The sequence below is a fragment of the Orcinus orca genome, chromosome 7 (genome assembly GCF_937001465.1).
Source record: "Orcinus orca chromosome 7, mOrcOrc1.1, whole genome shotgun sequence".
Taxonomy (NCBI): domain Eukaryota; kingdom Metazoa; phylum Chordata; class Mammalia; order Artiodactyla; family Delphinidae; genus Orcinus; species Orcinus orca.
Window position 1 is genome coordinate 24979290 of NC_064565.1, and position 22229 is coordinate 25001518.

Here is a 22229-nt window from a genome sequence, read left to right on the forward strand (position 1 = left end):
AACAAAGCAACAGAGCCTAGGGCACTTCCACGTATGGTCCTATAGCTTAGGGAAATAAAAATCTAAAAGACACAGCAACCCCAAAGTTTGGGACGGCTCTCTTTACAAGAACGTCGTTTATGGTACAAGTTCAATATCGCAGAAAGTGAAAAATATATAAAGAAGCTGTGTTACTTACGTACAATGCAATATCACTCAGCAATGAAATCTATGTCATCAGGCCCGCAGCAGCATAATGAGAGGATTCAGGTATGATGATTCTAACTGAAATAAGTCACACAGAAAAAGAAACATCATAAGATATCACTAATACACGGAATGTAAACTTGGCTACACAGGAACTGAATTACAAAACAGAACAGGGTCTCAAATTTAGAAAACCAACTTATGCTTGCTTAAGGGGAAAGGTGAGTTGGGGTGCTGCATAAAACCAGAGATTGAAATGAGCACAGATAAAGTTCCTTAAGCCAAATATGGAATAGACAAGAGCTACTCCTTGCTCAACGAAATGGACTCAACACCCCATATTAAACGCCTAAGACTGTACCTGACTAGTAAGTATCTTAAAACTTATGGATGGCTATGTCTCCGAAAGAGAATCAAGCGTGTGTACAGGGGCCTAAACACAGCAGTGACAGGAATGGAGTGGTTCGGTGAGCAAATGAAGACCCTTTGAAGTCATATTGCATGGTACCCATTCCACGGGTCTCAACTCTCCAGGTTTAAGGTATTCTTCCTTCAGCTAAAACATGCATGTGGAACCCAGAGTATGATCAACCATGTGATTGGGAGATGTGTTCAAATATATTTCAGTTTTCGTCCCTTGGTACTTGGCTGCAACATTCCAGACGGTTTACTAACACTCTCCCGACTTGGAGAGTCAGAGTCTTTAACCTCCTGTTTGGCCCAGTTTGCAATTTCTGCGGAAGATGAACAGGAATAGGGAGAACCAATGAGAGACTAGCTGGAGGTGTGTGGACGGGCAAATTTAACTCTCATTTCCCACCAGGAAGAGGAATTAACCAAAGGCTCAGCGTGCCGTGACGGAACCAGATTAGGGACTGAAGCAATCCTGCAGTATTGCGGACAGCTCACAGGAAAGCGAGTTAAAGAAAGGAGCTCAGGGGCACTGTAATTCACAAACCTGCAGAGTTATAAATGACAGCTATCGTCCAAAATTATACTGAAGTAAGGCTGCCAAGAGGACTTGAAAGCGGGGCAGAATTGCAGGAAACCGATTTCAGGAGGTAGGCTGGAATTGCATTTAAAGCATAGGAAAAGAGGCAGAACGTCGACAATGATGCACTTGGCCAAAAATGGCGTATGTGTTTTTTCCTGAATATATTCAGGAAAAAACACATACGCCCTTTTTGGCCAACCAAGCAAGCTTGCAAAGGAAATCTGCACTACAATGACATCTCACTTCCCCCCCGGTCAAAAGGGCCACCTCAAAAAAGTGTAAAATCCAGAAAGGCAGCACAGGCCATGGAGAACTGGGAGCCTTGTTATGCAGATGGGCGGGATGTAAATTGCCAACAGTCACTTGGGAGAAGTGTATGGTGTTTCCTGAAACACCTAAAAAACAAAGCAACAGAGCCTAGGGCACTTCCACTTATGGTCCTATAGCTTAGGGCAATTAAAATCAAAAAGACACAGCCACCCCAAAGTTTGCGACGGCTCTGTTTACAAGAACCTCGTTTACGGTACAAGTTCAATATCGCAGGAAGTGAAAAATGGATAAAGAAATTGTGGTACTTACGTACAACGCAGTATCACTCAGCAATGAAATCTATGTCATCAGGCCCGTAGCAGCATAATGAGTGGATTCAGGTATGATGATTCTAACTGAAATAAGTCACACAGAAAAAGAAACATCATAAGATATCACTAATACACGGAATGTAAACTTGGCTACACAGGAACTGAATTCCAAAATAGAACAGGGTCTCAAATTTAGAAAACCAACTTATGCTTGCTTAAGGGGAAAGGTGAGTTGGGGTGCTGCATAAAACCAGAGATTGAAATGAGCACAGATAAAGTTCCTTAAGCCAAATATGGAAGAGGCAAGAGCTACTCCTTGCTCAACTAAATGGACTCAACACCCCATATTAAACGCCTAAGAATGTACCTGACTTGTAAGTATCTTAAAACCTATTGGTTGCTATGTCTCTGAAAGAGAATCAAGCATGTGTACAGGGGCATAAACACAGCAGTGATAACATTGGAGAGGTTCGGTGAGCAAATGAAGACCCTTTGAAGTCATATTGCATGGTACCCATTCCACGGGTCTCAACTCTCCAGGTTTAAGGTATTCTTCTTTCAGCTAAAACACGCATGTGGAACCCAGAGTATGATCAACCATGTGATCGGGAGACGTGTTCCAATATGTCTCTGTTTTCGTCCCCTGGTACTCCGGTGCAACATTCCAGACGCTTTACTAACCCTCTCCCGACTTGGAGAGTCAGTGCCTTTAACCTCCTGTTTGGCCCAGTTTGCAATTTCTGCGGAAGATGAACAGGAATAGGGAGAACCAATGAGAGACTAGCTGGAGGTGTGTGGACGGGCAAATTTAACTCTCATTTCCCACCAGGAAGAGGAATTAACCAAAGGCTCAGCGTGCCGTGACTGAACCAGATTAGGGACTGAAGCAATCCTGCAGTATTGCGGACAGCTCACAGGAAAGCGAGTTAAAGAAAGGAGCTCAGGGGCACTGTAATTCACAAACCTGCAGAGTTATAAATGACAGCTATCGTCCAAAATTATACTGAAGTAAGGCTGCCAAGAGGACTTGAAAGCGGGGCAGAATTGCAGGAAACCGATTTCAGGAGGTAGACGGGAATTGCATTTAAAGCATAGGAAAAGAGGCAGAACGTCAACAATGATGGACTTGGCCAAAAAGGGCGTATGCGTTTTTTCGTGAATATATTCAGGAAAAAACGCATACGCCCTTTCTGGCCAACCAAGCAAGCTTGCAAAGGAAATCTGCACTACAATGCAGTCTCACTTCCCCCCGGTCAAAAGGGTCATCTGAAAAAAGTGTAAAATCCAGAAAGGCAGGACAGGCCATGGAGAACTGGGAGCCTTGTTATGCTGATGGGTGGGATGTAAATTGCCAACAGCCACTCAGGACAAGTGTATGGTGTTTCCTGAAACATCCAAAAAACAAAGCAACAGAGCCTAGGGCACTTCCACGTATGGTCCTATAGCTTAAGGAAATTAAAATCAAAAAGACACAGCCACCCCAAAGTTTGGGACGGCTCTGTTTACAAGAACCTCGTTTACGGTACAAGTTCAATATCGCAGAAAGTGAAAAATGGATAAAGAAGTTTTGGTATTACGTACAATGCAATATCACTCAGCAATGAAATCTATGTCATCAGGGCCGTAGCAGCATAATGAGTGCATTCAGGTATGATGATTCTAACTGAAATAAGTCACACAGAAAAAGAAACATCATAAGATATCACTAATACACGGAATGTAAACTTGGCTACACAGGAACTGAATTACAAAACAGAACAGGGTCTCAAATTTAGAAAACCAACTTATGCTTGCTTAAGGGGAAAGGTGAGTTGGGGTACTGCATAAAACGAGAGATTGAAATGAGCACAGATAAAGTTCCTTAAGCCAAATATGGAATAGACAAGAGCTACTCTTTGCTCAACGAAATGGACTCAACACCCCATGTTAAACGCCTGAGAATGTACCTGACTAGTAAGTATCTTAAAACCTACGGATGGCTATGTCTCCGAAAGAGAATCAAGCGTGTGTACAGGGGCATAAACGCAGCAGTGATAGGATTGGAGAGGTTCGGTGAGCATATGAAGACCCTTTGAAGTCATATTGCATGGTACCCATTCCACGGGTCTCAACTCTCCAGGTTTAAGGTATTCTTCCTTCAGCTAAAACATGCATGTGGAACCCAGAGTATGATCAACCGTGTGATCGGGAGACGTGTTCAAATATGTCTCAGTTGTCATCCCCTGGTACTGGGGTGCAACATTGCAGACGCTTTATTAACCCTCTCCCGACTTGGAGAGTCAGTGCCTTTAACCTCCTATTTGGCCCAGTTTGCAATTTCTGCGGAAGATGCACAGGAATAGGGAGAACCAATGAGAGACTAGCTGGAGGTGTCTGGACGGGCAAATTTAACTCTCATTTCCCACTAGGAAGAGGAATTAAATAAAGGCTCAGCGTGACGTGCCAAAACCAGATTAGGGCCTGAAGCAATCCTGCGGTGTTTCGGCCAGCTCACAAGAAAGGAAGTTGAAGAAAGGAGCTCAGGGGCACTGTAATTCACAAACCTGCAGAGTTATAAATGACAGCTATCGTCCAAAAATATACTGAAGTAAGGCTGCCAAGAGGACTTGAAATCGGGGCAGAATTGCAGGAAACCGATTTGAGGAGGTAGACTGGAATTGCACTTAAAGCACAGGAAAAGAGGTAGAACGTCGACAATAATGCACTTGGCCAAAAAGGGCGTATGCGTTTTTTCCTGAATATATTCAGGAAAAAACGCATACGCCCTTTTAGGCCAACCAAGCAAGCTTGCAAAGGAAATCTGCACTACAATGAAGTCTCACTTCCCCCCGATCAAAAGGGCCATCTGAAAAAAGTGTAAAATCCAGAAAGGCAGGACAGGCCATGGAGAACTGGAGGCCTTGTTATGCTGATGGGCAGGATATAAATTGCCAACAGCCACTGTGGAGAAGTGTATGGTGTTTCCTGAAACATCTAAAAAACAAAGCAACAGAGCCAAGGGCACTTCCACTTATGGTCCTATAGCTTAGGGAAATTAAAATCAAAAAGACACAGCCACCCCAAAGTTTGGGACGACTCTGTTTACAAGAACATCATTTACAGTACAAGTTCAATATCACAGAAAGTGAAAAATGGATAAAGAAGTTGTGGTACTTACGTACAAGGCAATATCACTCACCAAAGAAATCTATGACATGAGGCCCATCGCAGCATAATGAGGGGATTCAGGTATGATGATTCTAACTGAAATAAGTCACACAGAAAAAGAAACATCATAAGATATCACTAACACACGGAATGTAAACTTGGCTACACAGGAACTGAATTACAAAACAGAACAGGGTCTCAAATTTAGAAAACCAACTTATGCTTGCTTAAGGGGAAAGGTGAGTTGGGGTGCTGCATAAAACGAGAGATTGAAATGAGCACAGATAAAGTTCCTTAAGCCAAATATGGAATAGACAAGAGCTACTCCTTGCACAATGAAATGGACTCAACACCACATATTAAACGCCTAAGAATGTACCTGACTAGTAAGTATCTTAAAACCTATGGATGGCTATTTCTCCGAAAGAGAATCAAGCGTGTGTACAGGGGCATAAACGCAGCAGTGATAGGATTGGAGAGGTTCGGTGAGCAAATGAAGACCCTTTGAAGTCATATTGCATGGTACCCATTCCACGGGTCTCAACTCTCCAGGTTTAAGGTATTCTTCCTTCAGCTAAAACATGCATGTGGAACCCAGAGTATGATCAACCGTGTGATCGGGAGACGTGTTCAAATATGTCTCAGTTGTCGTCCCCTGGTACTCGGGTGCAACATTCCAGACGCTTTACTAACCCTCTCCCGACTTGGAGAGTCAGTGCCTTTAACCTCCTGTTTGGCCCAGTTTGCAATTTCTGCAGAAGATGAACAGGAATAGGGAGAACCAATGAGAGACTAGCTGCAGGTGTCTGGACGTGCAAATTTAACTCTCATTTCCCACCAGGAAGAGGAATTAACCAAAGGCTCAGCATGCCGTGCCGAAACCAGATTAGAGCCGGAAGCAATCCTGCGGTGTTGCGGCCAGCTCACAAGAAAGCGAGTTGAAGAAAGGAGCTCAGGGACACTGTAATTCACAAACCTGCAGAGTTATAAATGACAGCTATCGTCCAAAAATATACTGAAGTAAGGCTGCCAAGAGGACTTGAAAGCGGGGCAGAATTGCAAGAAACCGATTTCAGGAGGTAGACTGGAATTGCATTGCAAGCATAGGAAAAGAGGCAGAACGTCCACAATGATGCACTTGGCCAAAAAGGGCGTATGCGTTTTTTCCTGAATATATTCAGAAAAAATCGCATACGCGCTTTTTGGCCAACCAAGCAAGCTTGAAAAGGAAATCTGCACTACAATGAAGTCTCACTTCCCCCCGGTCAAAGGGGCCATCTGAAAAAGTGTAAAATCCAGAAAGGCAGGACAGGCCATGGAGAACTGGGAGCCTTGTTATGCTGATGGGCGGGATGTAAATTGCCAACAGCCACTATGGAGAAGTGTATGGTGTTTCCTGAAACATCTAAAAAACAAAGCAACAGAGCCTAGGGCACTTCCACTTATGGTCCTATAGCTTAGGGAAATTAAAATCAATAAGACACAGCCACCCCAAAGTTTGGGACAGCTCTGTTTACAAGAACCTCGTTTACGGTACAAGTTCAATATTGCAGAAAGTGAAAAATGGATAAAGAAGTTGTGGTACTTACGTACAATGCAATATCACTCAGCAATGAAATCTATGTCATCAAGCCCATAGCAGCATAATGAGTGGATTCAGGTATGATGGTTCTAACTGAAATAAGTCACACAGAAAAAGAAACATCATAAGATATCACTAATACAAGGAATGTAAACTTGGCTACACAGGAACTGAATTACAAAACAGAACAGGGTCTCAAATTGAGAAAACCAACATATGCTTGATTAAGGGGAAACGTGAGTTGGGGTGCTGCATAAAACCAGTGATTGAAATGAGCACAGATAAAGTTCCCTAAGCCAAATATGTAATAGACAAGAGCTACTCCTTGCTCAATGAAATGGACTCAACACCCCATATTAAACGCCTGAGAATGTACCTGACTAGTAAGTATCTTAAAACCTAGAGATTGCTATGTCTCCGAAAGAGAATCAAGCATGTGCACAGGGGAATAAACGCAGCAGTGGTAGGATTGGAGAGGTTCGGTGAGCAAATGAAGACCCTTTGAAGTCATATTGCATGGTACCCATTCCACGGGTCTCAACTCTCCAGGTTTAAGGTATGCTTTCTTCAGCTAAAACATGCATGTGGAACTCAGAGTATGATCAAACGTGTGATTAGGAGACGTGTTCAAATATGTCTCAGTTTTCGTCCCCTGGTACTCGGGTGCCACATTCCAGACGCTTTACTAACCCTCTCTCGACTTGGAGAGTCAGTGCCTTTAACCTCCTGTTTGGCCCAGTTTGCAATTTCTGCGGAAGATGCACAGGAATAGGGAGAACCAATGAGAGACTAGCTGGAGGTGTCTTGACGGGCAAATTTAACTCTCATTTCCCACCAGGAAGAGGAATGAACCAAAGGCTCAGCATGCCGTGCCGAAACCAGATTAGGGCCTGAAGCAATCCTGCGGGGTTGCGGCTAGCTCACAAGAAAGCGAGTTGAAGAAAGGAGCTCAGGGGCACTGTAATTCACAAACCTGCAGAGTTATAAATGACAGCTATCGTCCAAAAATATACTGAAGTAAGGCTGCCAACAGGACTTGAAAGTGGGTCAGAATTACAGGAAACCGATTTCAGGAGGTAGACTGGAATTGCATTTAAAGCATAGGAAAAGAGGCACAACGTCCACAATGATGCATTTGGCCAAAAAGTGCATATGCCTTTTTTCCTGAATATATTCAGGAAAAAACGCATATGCCCTTTTTGGTCAACCAAGCAAGCTTGCAAAGGAAATCTGCACTACAATGAAGTCTCATTTCCCCCTGCTCAAAAGGGCCATCTGAAAAAAGTGTAAAATCCAGAAAGGCAGGACAGGCCATGGAGAACTGGGAGCCTTCATATGCTGATGTGCGTGATGTAAATTGCCAACAGCCACTGGGGAGAAGTGTATGGTGTTTCCTGAAACATCTAAAAAACAAAGCAACAGAGCCTAGGGCACTTCCACTTATGGTCCTATAGCTTAGGCAAATTAAAATCAAAAAGACTCAGCCACTCCAATGTTTGGGACGGCTCTATTTACAAGAACCTGGTTTACGGTACAAGATCAATATTTCATAAAGCGAAAAATGGATAAAGAAAGTGTGGTAGTTACGTACAATGCAATATCATTCAGCAATGAAATCTATGTCATCAGGCCCATAGCAGCATAATGAGTGGATTCAGGTATGATGATTCTAACTGTAATAAGTCACAGAGAAAAAGAAACATCATAAGATATCACTAATACACGGACTGTAAACTTGGCTACACAGGAACTGAATTACAAAACAGAACAGGGTCCCAAATTTAGAACACCAACTTATGCTTGCTTAAGGGGAAAGGTGAGTTGGGGTGCTGCATAAAACCACAGATTGAAATGAGCACAGATAAAGTTCCTTAAGCCAAATATGGAATAGACAAGAGCTACTCCTTGCTCAACAAAATGGACTCAACACCCCATATTAAACGCCTAAGAATGTACCTGACTAGTAAGTATCTTAAAACCTATGTATTGCAGGGCTTCCCTGGTGGCGCAGTGGTTGGGGGTCCGCCTGCCGATGCAGGGGACGCAGGTTTGGGCCGTGGTCTGGGGGGATCCCGCATGCCGTGGAGCAGCTGGACCAGTGAGCCATGGCCGCTGTGCCTGCGCGTCCGGAGCCTATGCTCCGCAACCGGAGAGGCCACGACAGTGAGAGGCCCGCGTACCACAAAAAAAACAAAACAAAAAAAACCTATGGATTGCTATGTCTCCGAAAGAGAATCAAACCTGTATACAGAGGCATAAACACAGCAGTGATAGGATTGGAGAGGTTCGGTGAGCAAATGAAGACCCTTTGAAATCATATTGCATGGTATCCATTCCACGGGTCTCAACTCTCCAGGTTTAAGGTATTCTTCCTTCAGCTAAAACATGCATGTGGAACCCAGAGTATGATCAACCATGTGATCGGAAGACGTGTTCAAATATGTCTCAGTTTTCATCCCCTGGTACTCGGGTGCAACATTCCAGACACTTTACTAACACTCTCCCGACTTGGAGAGTCAGTGCCTTTAACCTCCTGTATTTCCCAGTTTGCAATTTCTGCGGAAGATGAACAGGAATAGGGAGAACAAATGAGAGACTAGCTGGAGGTGTCTGGACGGGCAAATTTAACTCTCATTTCCCACCAGGAAGAGGAATTAACCAAAGGCTCAGCATGCCGTGCCGGAACCAGATTAGAGCCTGAAGCAATCTTGCGGTGTTGCACCCAGCTCACAAGAAAGCGAGTTGAAGAAAGGAGCTCAGGGGCACTGTAATTCACAAACCTGCAGAGTTATAAATGACAGCTATCATCCAAAAATATACTGAAGTAAGGCTGCCAAGAGGACTTCAAAGCGGGGCAGAATTGCAGGAAACCGATTTCAGGAGGTAGGCTGGAATTGCATTTAAAGCATAGGAAAGAGGCAGAATGTCCACAATGATGCACTTGGCCAAAAAGGGCGTATGCGTTTTTTCCTGAATATATTCAGGAAAAAACGCATACGCCCTTTTTGGCCAACCAAGGAAGCTTCAAAGAAAATCTTCACTACAATGAAGTGTCACTTCCCCCCGGTCAAAAGGGCCATCTGAAAAAAGTGTAAAATCCAAAAAGGCAGGACAGTTCATGGAGAACTGGAAGCCATGTTACGCGGATGGGCGGGATGTAAATTGCCAACAGCCACTCGGGAGAAGTGTATGGTGTTTCCTGAAACATCTAAAAAACAAAGCAACAGAGCCTAGGGCACTTCCACTTATGGTCCTATAGCTTAGGGAATTTAAAATCAAAAAGACACAGCCACCCCAAAGTTTGGGACGGCTCTGCTTACGAGAACCTCGTTTACAGTACAAGTACAATATTGCAGAAAGTGAAAAATGGATAAACAAGTTGTGGTACTTAGGTACAATGCAATATCACTCAGCAATGAAATCTATGTCATCAGGCCCGTAGCAGCATAATGAGTGGATTCAGCTATGATGATTCTAACTGAAATAAGTCACACAGAAAAAGAAACATCATAAGATATCACTAATATACGGAATGTAAACTTGGCTACACAGGAACTGAATTACAAACAGAACAGGGTCTCAAATTTAGAAAACCAACTTATGCTTGCTTAAGGGGAAAGGTGAGTTGGGGTGCTGCATAAAACCAGAGATTGAAATGAGCACAGATAAAGTTCCTTAAACCAAATATGGAATAGAGAAGAGCTACTCCTTGCTCAACGAAATGGACTCAACACCCTATATTAAACGCCTAAGAATGTACCTGACTAGTAAGTATCTTAAAACCTATGGATTGCGGGGCTTCCCTGGTGGCGCAGTGGTTGGGGGTCTGCCTGCCGATGCAGGGGACGTTGGTTCGTGCCGCGGTCTGGGGGGATCCCGCATGCCGTGGAGCGGCTGAGCCCGTGAGCCATGGCCGCTGGGCCTTCGTGTCCGGAGCCTATGCTCCGCAACCGGAGAGGCCACGACAGTGAGAGGCCCGCGTACCACAAAACAAAAAAAAAAAAAAAAAAAAAAAAAACCTATGTATTTCTATGTCTCCGAAAGAGAATCAAGCCTGTGTACAGGGGCATAAACACAGCAGTGAGAGGATTGGAGAGGTTCGGTGAGCAAATGAAGACCCTTTGAAATCATATTGCATGGTATCCATTCCACGGGTCTCAACTCTCCAGGTTTAAGGTATTCTTCCTTCAGCTAAAACATGCATGTGGAACCCAGAGTATGATCAACCATGTGATCGGAAGACGTGTTCAAATATGTCTCAGTTTTTGTCCCCTGGTACTCGGGTGCAACCTTCCAGACGCTTAACTAACACTCTCCCGACTTGGAGAGTCAGTGCCTTTAACCTCCTGTATTTCCCAGTTTGCAATTTCTGCGGAAGATGAACAGGAATAGGGAGAACCAATGAGAGAGTAGCTGGAGGTGTCTGGACGAGCAAATTTAACTCTCATTTCCCACCAGGAAGAGGAATTAACCAAAGTCTCAGCGTGCCGTTCCGGAACCAGATTAGGGCCTGAAGCAATCCTGCGGTGTTGCGGCCAGCTCACAAGAAAGCGAGTTGAAGAAAGGAGCTCAGGGGCACTGTAATTCACAAACCTGCAGAGTTATAAATGACAGCTATCATCCAAAAATATACTGAAGTAAGGCTGCGAGGAGGAATTGAAAGCGGGGCAGAATTGCAGGAAACGGATTTCAGGAGGTAGACTGGAATTGCATTTAAAACATAGGAAAAGAGGCAGAACGTCGACAATGATGCACTTGGCCAAAAAGGGCGTATGCGTTTTTTCCTGAATATATTCAGGAAAAAACGCATATGCCCGTTTTCGCCGACCAAGCAAGCTTGCAAAGAAATCTGCACTACAATGAAGTCTCACTTCCCCCCAGTCAAAAGGGCCATCTGAAAAAAGTGTAAAATCCAGAAAGGCAGGACAGGCCATGGAGAACTGGGAGCCTAGTTATGCTGATGGTCGGGATGCAAATTGCCAACAGCCACTCCGGAGAAGTGTATGGTGTTTCCTGAAACATCTAAAAAACAAAGCAACAGAGCCTAGGGCACTTCCACTTATGGTCCTATAGCTTAGGGAAATTAAAATCAAAAAGACACAGCCACCCCAAAGTTTGTGACAGCTCTGTTTACAAGAACCTCGTTTATGGTACAAGTTCAATATCGCAGAAAGTGAAAAATGGATAAAGAAGTTGTGGTACTTACGTACAATGCAATATCACTCAGCAATGAAATCTATGTCATCAGGCCCGTAGCAGCATAATGAGTGGATTCAGGTATGATGATTCTAACTGAAATAAGTCACACAGAAAAAGAAACATCATAAGATATCACTAATACACGGAATGTAAACTTGGCTACACAGGAACTGAATTACAAAACAGAACAGGGTCTCAAATTTAGAAAAGCAACTTATGCTTGCTTAAGGGGAAAGGTGAGTTGGGGTGCTGCATAAAACCAGAGATTGAAATGAGCACAGATTAAGTTCCTTAAGCCAAATATGGAATAGACAAGAGCTACTCCTTGCTCAACGAAATGGACTCAACACCCCATATTAAACGCCTAAGAATGTACCTGACTAGTAAGTATCTTAAAACTTATGGATTACGGGGCTTCCCTGGTGGTGCAGTGGTTGGGGGTCCACCTGCCGATGCAGGGGCCGCGGGTTCGTGCCGCGGTCTGGGGGGATCCCGCATGCCGCGGAGCAGCTGGACCCGTGAGCCATGGCCGCTGGGCCTGCGCGTCCGGATCCTATGCTCTGCAACCGGAGAGGCCACGACAGTGAGAGGCCCGCGTACCACAAAAAAACAAAACAAAACAAAACAAAACCTATGGATTGCTATGTCTCCGAAAGAGAATCAAGCATGTGTACAGGGGCATAAACGCAGCAGTGATAGGATTGGAGAGGTTCGGTGAGCAAGTGAAGACCATTTGAAGTCATATTGCATCGTACCCATTCCACGGGTCTCAACTCTCCAGGTTGAAGGTATTCTTCCTTCAGCTAAAACATGCATGTGGAACCCAGAGTATGATCAACCGTGTGATCGGGAGACGTGTTCAAATATGTCTCAGTTTTCGTCCTTTGGTACTCGGGTGCAACATTCCAGACGCTTTACTAACATTCTCCCGACTTGGAGAGTCAGTGCCTTTAACCTCCTGTTTGGCCCAGTTTGCAATTTCTGCGGAAGATGAACAGCAATAGCGAGAACCAATGACAGACTAGCTGGAGATATCTGGCCAGGCAAATTTAACTTTCATTTCCCACCAGGAAGAGGAATTAACCAAAGGCTCAGTGAGCCGGGCCGGAACCAGATTAGGGCCTGAAGCAATCCTGCGGTGTTGCTGCCAGCTCACAAGAAAGCGAGTTGAAGAAAGGAGCTCAGGGACACTGTAATTCACAAACCTGCAGAGTTATAAATGACAGCTATCGTCCAAGAATATACTGAAGTAAGGCTGCCAAGAGGACTTGAAAGCGGGGCAGAATTGCAGGAAACCGATTTCAGGAAGTATACTGGAATTGCATTTAAAGCATAGGAAAAGAGGCAGAACGTCCACAATGATGCACTTGGCCAAAAAGGGCGTATGCGTTTTTTGCTGAATATATTCAGGAGCAAACGCATACGCCCTTTTTGGCCAACCAAGCAAGCTTGCAAAGGAAATCTGCACTGCAATGAAGTCTCACTTCCGCCCGGTCAAAAGGGCCATCTGAAAAAAGTGTAAAATCCAGAAAGGCAGGACAGGCCACGGAGAATTGGGAGCCTTGTTATGCTGATGGGCGGGAAGTAAATTGCCAACAGCCACTCGGGAGAAGTGTATGGTGTTTCCTGAAACACCTAAAACACAAAGCAGCAGAGCCTAGGGCACTTCCACTTATGGTCCTATAGCTTAGGGAAATTAAAATCAAAAGGCACAGCCACCCCAAAGTTTGGGACTGCTCAGTTTACAAGAACCTCATTTACGGTACAAGTTCAAAATCGTAGAAAGTGAAAAATGGATAAAGAAGTTGTGGTACTTACGTACAATGCAATATCACTCAGCAAAGAAATCTATGTCATTAGGCCCGTAGCAGCATAATGAGTGGATTCAGGTATGATGATTCTAACTGAAATAAGTCACACAGAAAAAGAAACATCATAAGATATCACTAACACACGGAATGTACACTTGGCTACACAGGAACTGAATTACAAAACAGAACAGGGTCTCAAATTTAGAAAACCAACTTATGCTTGCTTAAGGGGAAAGGTGAGTTGGGGTGCTGCATAAAACCAGAGATTGAATTGAACACAGATAAACTTCCTTAAGCAAAATATGTAATACACAAGAGCTACTCCTTGCACAATGAAATGGACTCAACACCCTATATTAAACGCCTAAGAATGTACCTGACTAGTAAGTATCTTAAAACCTATGGATTGCTATGTCTCCGAAAGAGAATCAAGCGTGTGTACAGGGGCATAACTGCAGCAGTGATAGGATTGGAGAGGTTCGGTGAGCAAATGAAGACCCTTTGAAGTCATATTGCATGGTACCCATTCCACGGGTCTCAACTCTCCAGGTTTAAGGTATTCTTCCTTCAGCTAAAACATGCATGTGGAACCCAGAGTATGATCAACTGTGTGATCAGGAGACGTGTTCAAATATGTCTCAGTTTTCAACCCCTGGTACTCGGGTGCAACATTCCAGACGCTTTACTAACACTCTCCCGACTTGGAGAGTCAGTGTCTTTAACCTCCTGTTTGGCCCAGTTTGCAAATTCTGCAGAAGATGAACAGGAATACGGAGAACCAATGGGAGACTAGCTGGAGGTGTCTGGACGGGCAAATTTAACTCTCATTTCCCACCAGGAAGAGGAATTAACCAAAGGCTCAGCGTGCCGTGCCGGAACCAGATTAGGGCCTGAAGCAATCCTGCGGTGTTGCGGCCAGCTCACAAGAAAACCAGTTGAAGAAAGGAGTTCAGGGGCACTGTAATTCACAAACCTGCAGAGTTATAAATGACAGCTATCGTCCAAAAATATACTGAAGTAAGGCTGCCACTAGGACTTGAAAGCGGGGCAGAATTGCAGGAAACCGATTTCAGGAGGTAGACTGGAATTGCATTTAAAGCATAGGAAAAGAGGCAGAACGTCCACAATGATGCACTTGGCCCAAAAGGGCGTATGCGTTTTTTCCTGAATATATTCAGGAAAAAACGCATACGCCCTTTTTGGCGAACCAAGCAAGCTTGCAAAGGAAATCTGCACTACAATGAAGTCTCACTTCCCCCCCGGTCAAAAGGGCCATCTGAAAAACGTGTAAAATCCAGAAAGGCAGGACAGCCCATGGAGAAATGGGAGCCTTGTTATGCTGATGGGCGGGATGTAAATTGCCAACAGCGACTCAGGAGAAGTGTATGGTGTTTCCTGAAACATCTAAAAACCAAAGCAGCAGAGCCTAGTGCACTTCCACTTATGGTCCTATAGCTTAGGGAAATTAAAATCAAAAAGACACAGGCACCCCAAAGTTGGGGACGGCTCTGTTTACAAGAACCTCGTTTATGGTACAAGTTCAATATCGCAGAAAGTAAAAAATGGATAAAGAAGTTGTGGTACTTACGTACAATGCAATATCACTCAGCAATTTAATCTATGTCATCAGGCCCGTAGCAGCATAATGAGTGGATTCAGGTATGATGATTCTAACTGAAATAACTCACACAGAAAAAGAAACATCATAAGATATCACTAATACACAGAATGTAAACTTGGCTATACAGGAACTGAATTACAAAACAGAACAGGGTCTCAAATTTAGAAAACCAACTTTTGCTTGCTTAATGGGAAAGGTGATTTGGGGTGCTGCATAAAACCAGAGATTGAAATGAGCACAGATAAAGTTCCTTAAGCCAAATATGGAATAGACAAGGGTTACTCCTTGCTCAGTGAAATGGACTCAACACCCCATATTAAACGCCTGAGAATGTACCTTACTCGTAAGTATCTTAAAACGTATGGATTGCTATGTCTCCGAAAGAAAATCAAGCATGTGTACAGGGGCATAAACGCAGCAATGATAGGATTGGAGATGTTCGGCGAGCAAATGAAGACCCTTTGTGGTCATATTGCATGGTACCCATTCACGGGCCTCAACTCTCCAGGTTTAAGGTATTCTTCCTTCAGCTAAAACATGCAAGTGGAACACTGATTATGATCAACCGTGTGATAGGGAGACGTGTTCAACTATGTCTCAGTTTTCGTACCCTGGTACTCGGGTGCAACATTCCATACGCTTTACTAACACTCTCCCAACTTGGAGAGTCAGTGCCTTTAACCTCGTGTTTGGCCCAGTTTGCTATTTCTGAGGAAGATGAACAGGAATAGGGTTAACCAATGAGAGACTAGCTGGAGGTGTCTGGACGGGCAAATTTAACTCTCATTTCCCACCAGGAAGAGGAATTTACCAAAGGCTCAGCGTGCCGTGCCGGAACCACATTAGGGCCTGAAGCTATCCTGCCGTGTTGCGGAGAGCTCACAGGAAAGGGAGTTGAAGAAAGGAGCTCAGGGGCACTGTAATTCACAAACCTGCAGATTTATAAATGACAGCTATCGTACAAAAATATACTGAAGTAAGGCTGCCAAGAGGACTTGAAAGCGGAGCAGAATTGCAGGAAACCGATTTCAGGAGGTAGACTGGAATTGTGTTTAAAGCATAGGAAAAGAGGCAGAACGTCCACAATGATGCACTGGCCAAACAGGGCATAGGCGTTTTTTCCTGAATATATTCAGGAAAAAACGCATATGCCCTTTTTGGCCAACCAAGCTAGCTTGCAAAGGAAATCTGCACTACAATGAAGTCTCACTTCCCCCCTGGTCAAAAGGGCCATCTGAAAAAAATGTAAAATCCAGAAAGGCAGGACAGGCCATGGAGAACTGGGAGCCTTGTTATGCTGATGGGCGGGATGTAAATTGCCAACAGCAACTCGGGAGAAGTGTATGGTGTTTCCTGAAACATCTAAAAAACAAAGCAACAGAGCCTAGGGCACTTTCAATTATGGTCCTATAGCTTAGGGAAATTAAAATCAAAAAGACACAGCCACCCCAAAGTTTGGGACGGCTCTGTTTACAAGAACCTCGTTTATGGTACAAGTTCAATATCGCAGAAAGTGAAAAATGGATAAAGAATTTGTGGTACTTACGTACAATGCAATATCACTCAGCAATGAAATCTATGTCATCAGGCCCAGAGCAGCATAATGAGTGGATTCAGGTATGATGATTCTAACTGAAATAAGTCACACAGAAAAAGAAACATCATAAGATATCACTAATACACGGAATGTAAACTTGGCTACTTAGGAACTGAATTACAAAACAGAACGGGGTCTCAAACTGAGAAAACCAACTTATGCTTGCTTAAGTGGAAAGGTGAGTTGGGGTGCTGCATAAAACCAGAGATTGAAATGAGCACAGATAAAGTTCCTTAAGCCAAATATGGAATAGACAAGAGCTACTCCTTGCTCAACGAAATGGACTCAACACCCCATATTAAACGCCTAAGAATGTACCTGACTAGTAAATATCTTAAAACCTATGGATTGCTATGTCTCCGAAAGAGAATCAAGCATGTGTACAGGGGCATAAACTCAGCAGTGATAGGATTGGAGAGGTTCGGTGAGCAAATGAAGACCCTTTGAAGTCATATTGCATGGTACCCATTCCACGGGTCTCAACTCTCCAGGTTTAAGGTATAGTTCCTTCAGCTAAAACATGCATGTGGAACCCAGAGTATGATCAACTGTGTGATCGGGAGACGTGTTCAAATATGTCTCAGTTTTCGTCCCCTGGTACTCGGATGCAACATTCCAGACGCTTTACTAACACTCTCCTGACTTGGAGAGTCAGTGCCTTTAAACTCCTGTTTGGCCCAGTTTGCAATTTCTGTGGAAGATGAACAGGAAAAGGGAGAACAAATGAGAGACTAGCTGGAGGTGTCTGGACGGGCAAATTTAACTCTCATTTCCCACCAGGAAGAGGAATTAATGAAAGGCTCAGCGTGCCATGCCGGAACCAGATTAAGGCCTGAAGCAATCCTGCGGGGTTGCGGCCAGCTCACAAGAAAGCGAGTTGAAGAAAGGAGCTCATGGGCACTGTAATTCACAAACCTGCAGAGTTATAAATGACAGCTATCGTCCAAAAATATACTGAAGTAAGGCTGCCAAGAGGACTTGAAAGAGCGGCAGAATTGCAGGAAACCGATTTCAGGAGGTAGACTGGAATTGCATATAAAGCATAGGAAAAGAGGCAGAACGTCCACAATGATGCACTTGGCCAAAAAGTGCGTATGCGTTTTTTCCTGCATATATTTACGAAAAAACGCGTACTCCCTTTTTGGCCAACCAAGCAGGCTTGCAAAGGAAATCTGCACAACAATGAAGTCTCACTTCCCCCAGGTCAAAAGGGCCATCTGAAAAAAGTGTAAAATCCAGAAAGGCAGGACAGGCCATGGAGAACTGGGTGCCCTGTTATGCTGATGGTGGGGATGTAAATTGCCAACAGCCACTTGGGAGAAGTGTATGGTGTTTCCTGAAACATCTAAAAAACAAAGCAACAGAGCCTAGGGCACTTCCACTTATGGTCCTATAGCTTAGGGAAATTAAAATCAAAAAGACACAGCCAACCCAAAGTTTGGGATGGCTCTCTTTACAGGAACCTCGTTTACAGGACAAGGTCATTATCGCAGAAAATGAAAAATGGATAAAGAAGTTGTGGTACTTACGTACAATGCAATATCACGCAGCAATGAAATCTATGTCATCAGGCCCGTTGCAGCATAATGAGTCGATTCAGGTATGATGATTCTAACTGAAATAAGTCACACAGAAAAAGAAACATCATAAGATATCACTAATACACGGAATGTAAACTTGGCTACACAGGAACTGAATTACAAAACAGAACAGGGTCTCAAATTTAGAAAACCAACTTATGCTTGCTTAAGGGGAAAGGTGAGTTGGGGTACTGCATAAAACCAGAGATTGCAATGAGCACAGATAAAGTTCCTTAAGCCAAATATGGAATAGACAAGAGCTACTCCTTGCTCAACGAAATGGACTCAACACCCCATATTAAACGCCTGAGAATGTACCTGACTAGTAAGTATCTTAAAACCTACGGATGGCTATGTCTCCGAAAGAGAATCAAGCGTGTGTACAGGGGCATAAACGCAGCAGTGATAGGATTGGAGAGGTTCGGTGAGCATATGAAGACCCTTTGAAGTCATATTGCATGGTACCCATTCCACGGGTCTCAACTCTCCAGGTTTAAGGTATTCTTCCTTCAGCTAAAACATGCATGTGGAACCCAGAGTATGATCAACCGTGTGATCGGGAGACGTGTTCAAATATGTCTCAGTTGTCATCCCCTGGTACTGGGGTGCAACATTGCAGACGCTTTATTAACCCTCTCCCGACTTGGAGAGTCAGTGCCTTTAACCTCCTATTTGGCCCAGTTTGCAATTTCTGCGGAAGATGCACAGGAATAGGGAGAACCAATGAGAGACTAGCTGGAGGTGTCTGGACGGGCAAATTTAACTCTCATTTCCCACTAGGAAGAGGAATTAAATAAAGGCTCAGCGTGACGTGCCAAAACCAGATTAGGGCCTGAAGCAATCCTGCGGTGTTTCGGCCAGCTCACAAGAAAGGAAGTTGAAGAAAGGAGCTCAGGGGCACTGTAATTCACAAACCTGCAGAGTTATAAATGACAGCTATCGTCCAAAAATATACTGAAGTAAGGCTGCCAAGAGGACTTGAAATCGGGGCAGAATTGCAGGAAACCGATTTGAGGAGGTAGACTGGAATTGCACTTAAAGCACAGGAAAAGAGGTAGAACGTCGACAATAATGCACTTGGCCAAAAAGGGCGTATGCGTTTTTTCCTGAATATATTCAGGAAAAAACGCATACGCCCTTTTAGGCCAACCAAGCAAGCTTGCAAAGGAAATCTGCACTACAATGAAGTCTCACTTCCCCCCGATCAAAAGGGCCATCTGAAAAAAGTGTAAAATCCAGAAAGGCAGGACAGGCCATGGAGAACTGGAGGCCTTGTTATGCTGATGGGCAGGATATAAATTGCCAACAGCCACTGTGGAGAAGTGTATGGTGTTTCCTGAAACATCTAAAAAACAAAGCAACAGAGCCAAGGGCACTTCCACTTATGGTCCTATAGCTTAGGGAAATTAAAATCAAAAAGACACAGCCACCCCAAAGTTTGGGACGACTCTGTTTACAAGAACATCATTTACAGTACAAGTTCAATATCACAGAAAGTGAAAAATGGATAAAGAAGTTGTGGTACTTACGTACAAGGCAATATCACTCACCAAAGAAATCTATGACATGAGGCCCATCGCAGCATAATGAGGGGATTCAGGTATGATGATTCTAACTGAAATAAGTCACACAGAAAAAGAAACATCATAAGATATCACTAACACACGGAATGTAAACTTGGCTACACAGGAACTGAATTACAAAACAGAACAGGGTCTCAAATTTAGAAAACCAACTTATGCTTGCTTAAGGGGAAAGGTGAGTTGGGGTGCTGCATAAAACGAGAGATTGAAATGAGCACAGATAAAGTTCCTTAAGCCAAATATGGAATAGACAAGAGCTACTCCTTGCACAATGAAATGGACTCAACACCACATATTAAACGCCTAAGAATGTACCTGACTAGTAAGTATCTTAAAACCTATGGATGGCTATTTCTCCGAAAGAGAATCAAGCGTGTGTACAGGGGCATAAACGCAGCAGTGATAGGATTGGAGAGGTTCGGTGAGCAAATGAAGACCCTTTGAAGTCATATTGCATGGTACCCATTCCACGGGTCTCAACTCTCCAGGTTTAAGGTATTCTTCCTTCAGCTAAAACATGCATGTGGAACCCAGAGTATGATCAACCGTGTGATCGGGAGACGTGTTCAAATATGTCTCAGTTGTCGTCCCCTGGTACTCGGGTGCAACATTCCAGACGCTTTACTAACCCTCTCCCGACTTGGAGAGTCAGTGCCTTTAACCTCCTGTTTGGCCCAGTTTGCAATTTCTGCAGAAGATGAACAGGAATAGGGAGAACCAATGAGAGACTAGCTGCAGGTGTCTGGACGTGCAAATTTAACTCTCATTTCCCACCAGGAAGAGGAATTAACCAAAGGCTCAGCATGCCGTGCCGAAACCAGATTAGAGCCGGAAGCAATCCTGCGGTGTTGCGGCCAGCTCACAAGAAAGCGAGTTGAAGAAAGGAGCTCAGGGACACTGTAATTCACAAACCTGCAGAGTTATAAATGACAGCTATCGTCCAAAAATATACTGAAGTAAGGCTGCCAAGAGGACTTGAAAGCGGGGCAGAATTGCAAGAAACCGATTTCAGGAGGTAGACTGGAATTGCATTGCAAGCATAGGAAAAGAGGCAGAACGTCCACAATGATGCACTTGGCCAAAAAGGGCGTATGCGTTTTTTCCTGAATATATTCAGAAAAAATCGCATACGCGCTTTTTGGCCAACCAAGCAAGCTTGAAAAGGAAATCTGCACTACAATGAAGTCTCACTTCCCCCCGGTCAAAGGGGCCATCTGAAAAAGTGTAAAATCCAGAAAGGCAGGACAGGCCATGGAGAACTGGGAGCCTTGTTATGCTGATGGGCGGGATGTAAATTGCCAACAGCCACTATGGAGAAGTGTATGGTGTTTCCTGAAACATCTAAAAAACAAAGCAACAGAGCCTAGGGCACTTCCACTTATGGTCCTATAGCTTAGGGAAATTAAAATCAATAAGACACAGCCACCCCAAAGTTTGGGACAGCTCTGTTTACAAGAACCTCGTTTACGGTACAAGTTCAATATTGCAGAAAGTGAAAAATGGATAAAGAAGTTGTGGTACTTACGTACAATGCAATATCACTCAGCAATGAAATCTATGTCATCAAGCCCATAGCAGCATAATGAGTGGATTCAGGTATGATGGTTCTAACTGAAATAAGTCACACAGAAAAAGAAACATCATAAGATATCACTAATACAAGGAATGTAAACTTGGCTACACAGGAACTGAATTACAAAACAGAACAGGGTCTCAAATTGAGAAAACCAACATATGCTTGATTAAGGGGAAACGTGAGTTGGGGTGCTGCATAAAACCAGTGATTGAAATGAGCACAGATAAAGTTCCCTAAGCCAAATATGTAATAGACAAGAGCTACTCCTTGCTCAATGAAATGGACTCAACACCCCATATTAAACGCCTGAGAATGTACCTGACTAGTAAGTATCTTAAAACCTAGAGATTGCTATGTCTCCGAAAGAGAATCAAGCATGTGCACAGGGGAATAAACGCAGCAGTGGTAGGATTGGAGAGGTTCGGTGAGCAAATGAAGACCCTTTGAAGTCATATTGCATGGTACCCATTCCACGGGTCTCAACTCTCCAGGTTTAAGGTATGCTTTCTTCAGCTAAAACATGCATGTGGAACTCAGAGTATGATCAAACGTGTGATTAGGAGACGTGTTCAAATATGTCTCAGTTTTCGTCCCCTGGTACTCGGGTGCCACATTCCAGACGCTTTACTAACCCTCTCTCGACTTGGAGAGTCAGTGCCTTTAACCTCCTGTTTGGCCCAGTTTGCAATTTCTGCGGAAGATGCACAGGAATAGGGAGAACCAATGAGAGACTAGCTGGAGGTGTCTTGACGGGCAAATTTAACTCTCATTT

General features: G+C 44.0%; 2 long non-coding RNA genes across 5 annotated transcripts in view; one reads left to right on the forward strand and one right to left on the reverse strand.

Moving 5' to 3' along the window:
* The window catches only part of LOC125965018 (uncharacterized), a 171873-nt gene that overhangs the window by 39381 nt on the left and 110263 nt on the right, over positions 1-22229 (reverse strand). The window contains exon 1 of one of the 4 annotated variants that reach the window (XR_007478452.1): positions 15732-15747. The exons of the other annotated variants lie outside the window; for them this stretch is intronic. This is a non-coding gene — a long non-coding RNA (uncharacterized LOC125965018). Of the gene's footprint in view, positions 1-15731; positions 15748-22229 lie in introns of those variants that run through there. 4 annotated transcript variants of the gene reach the window in all.
* LOC125965019 (uncharacterized) overlaps positions 1-22229 on the forward strand; it is a 183344-nt gene that overhangs the window by 31293 nt on the left and 129822 nt on the right. The gene's annotated exons all lie outside the window — the stretch shown is intronic.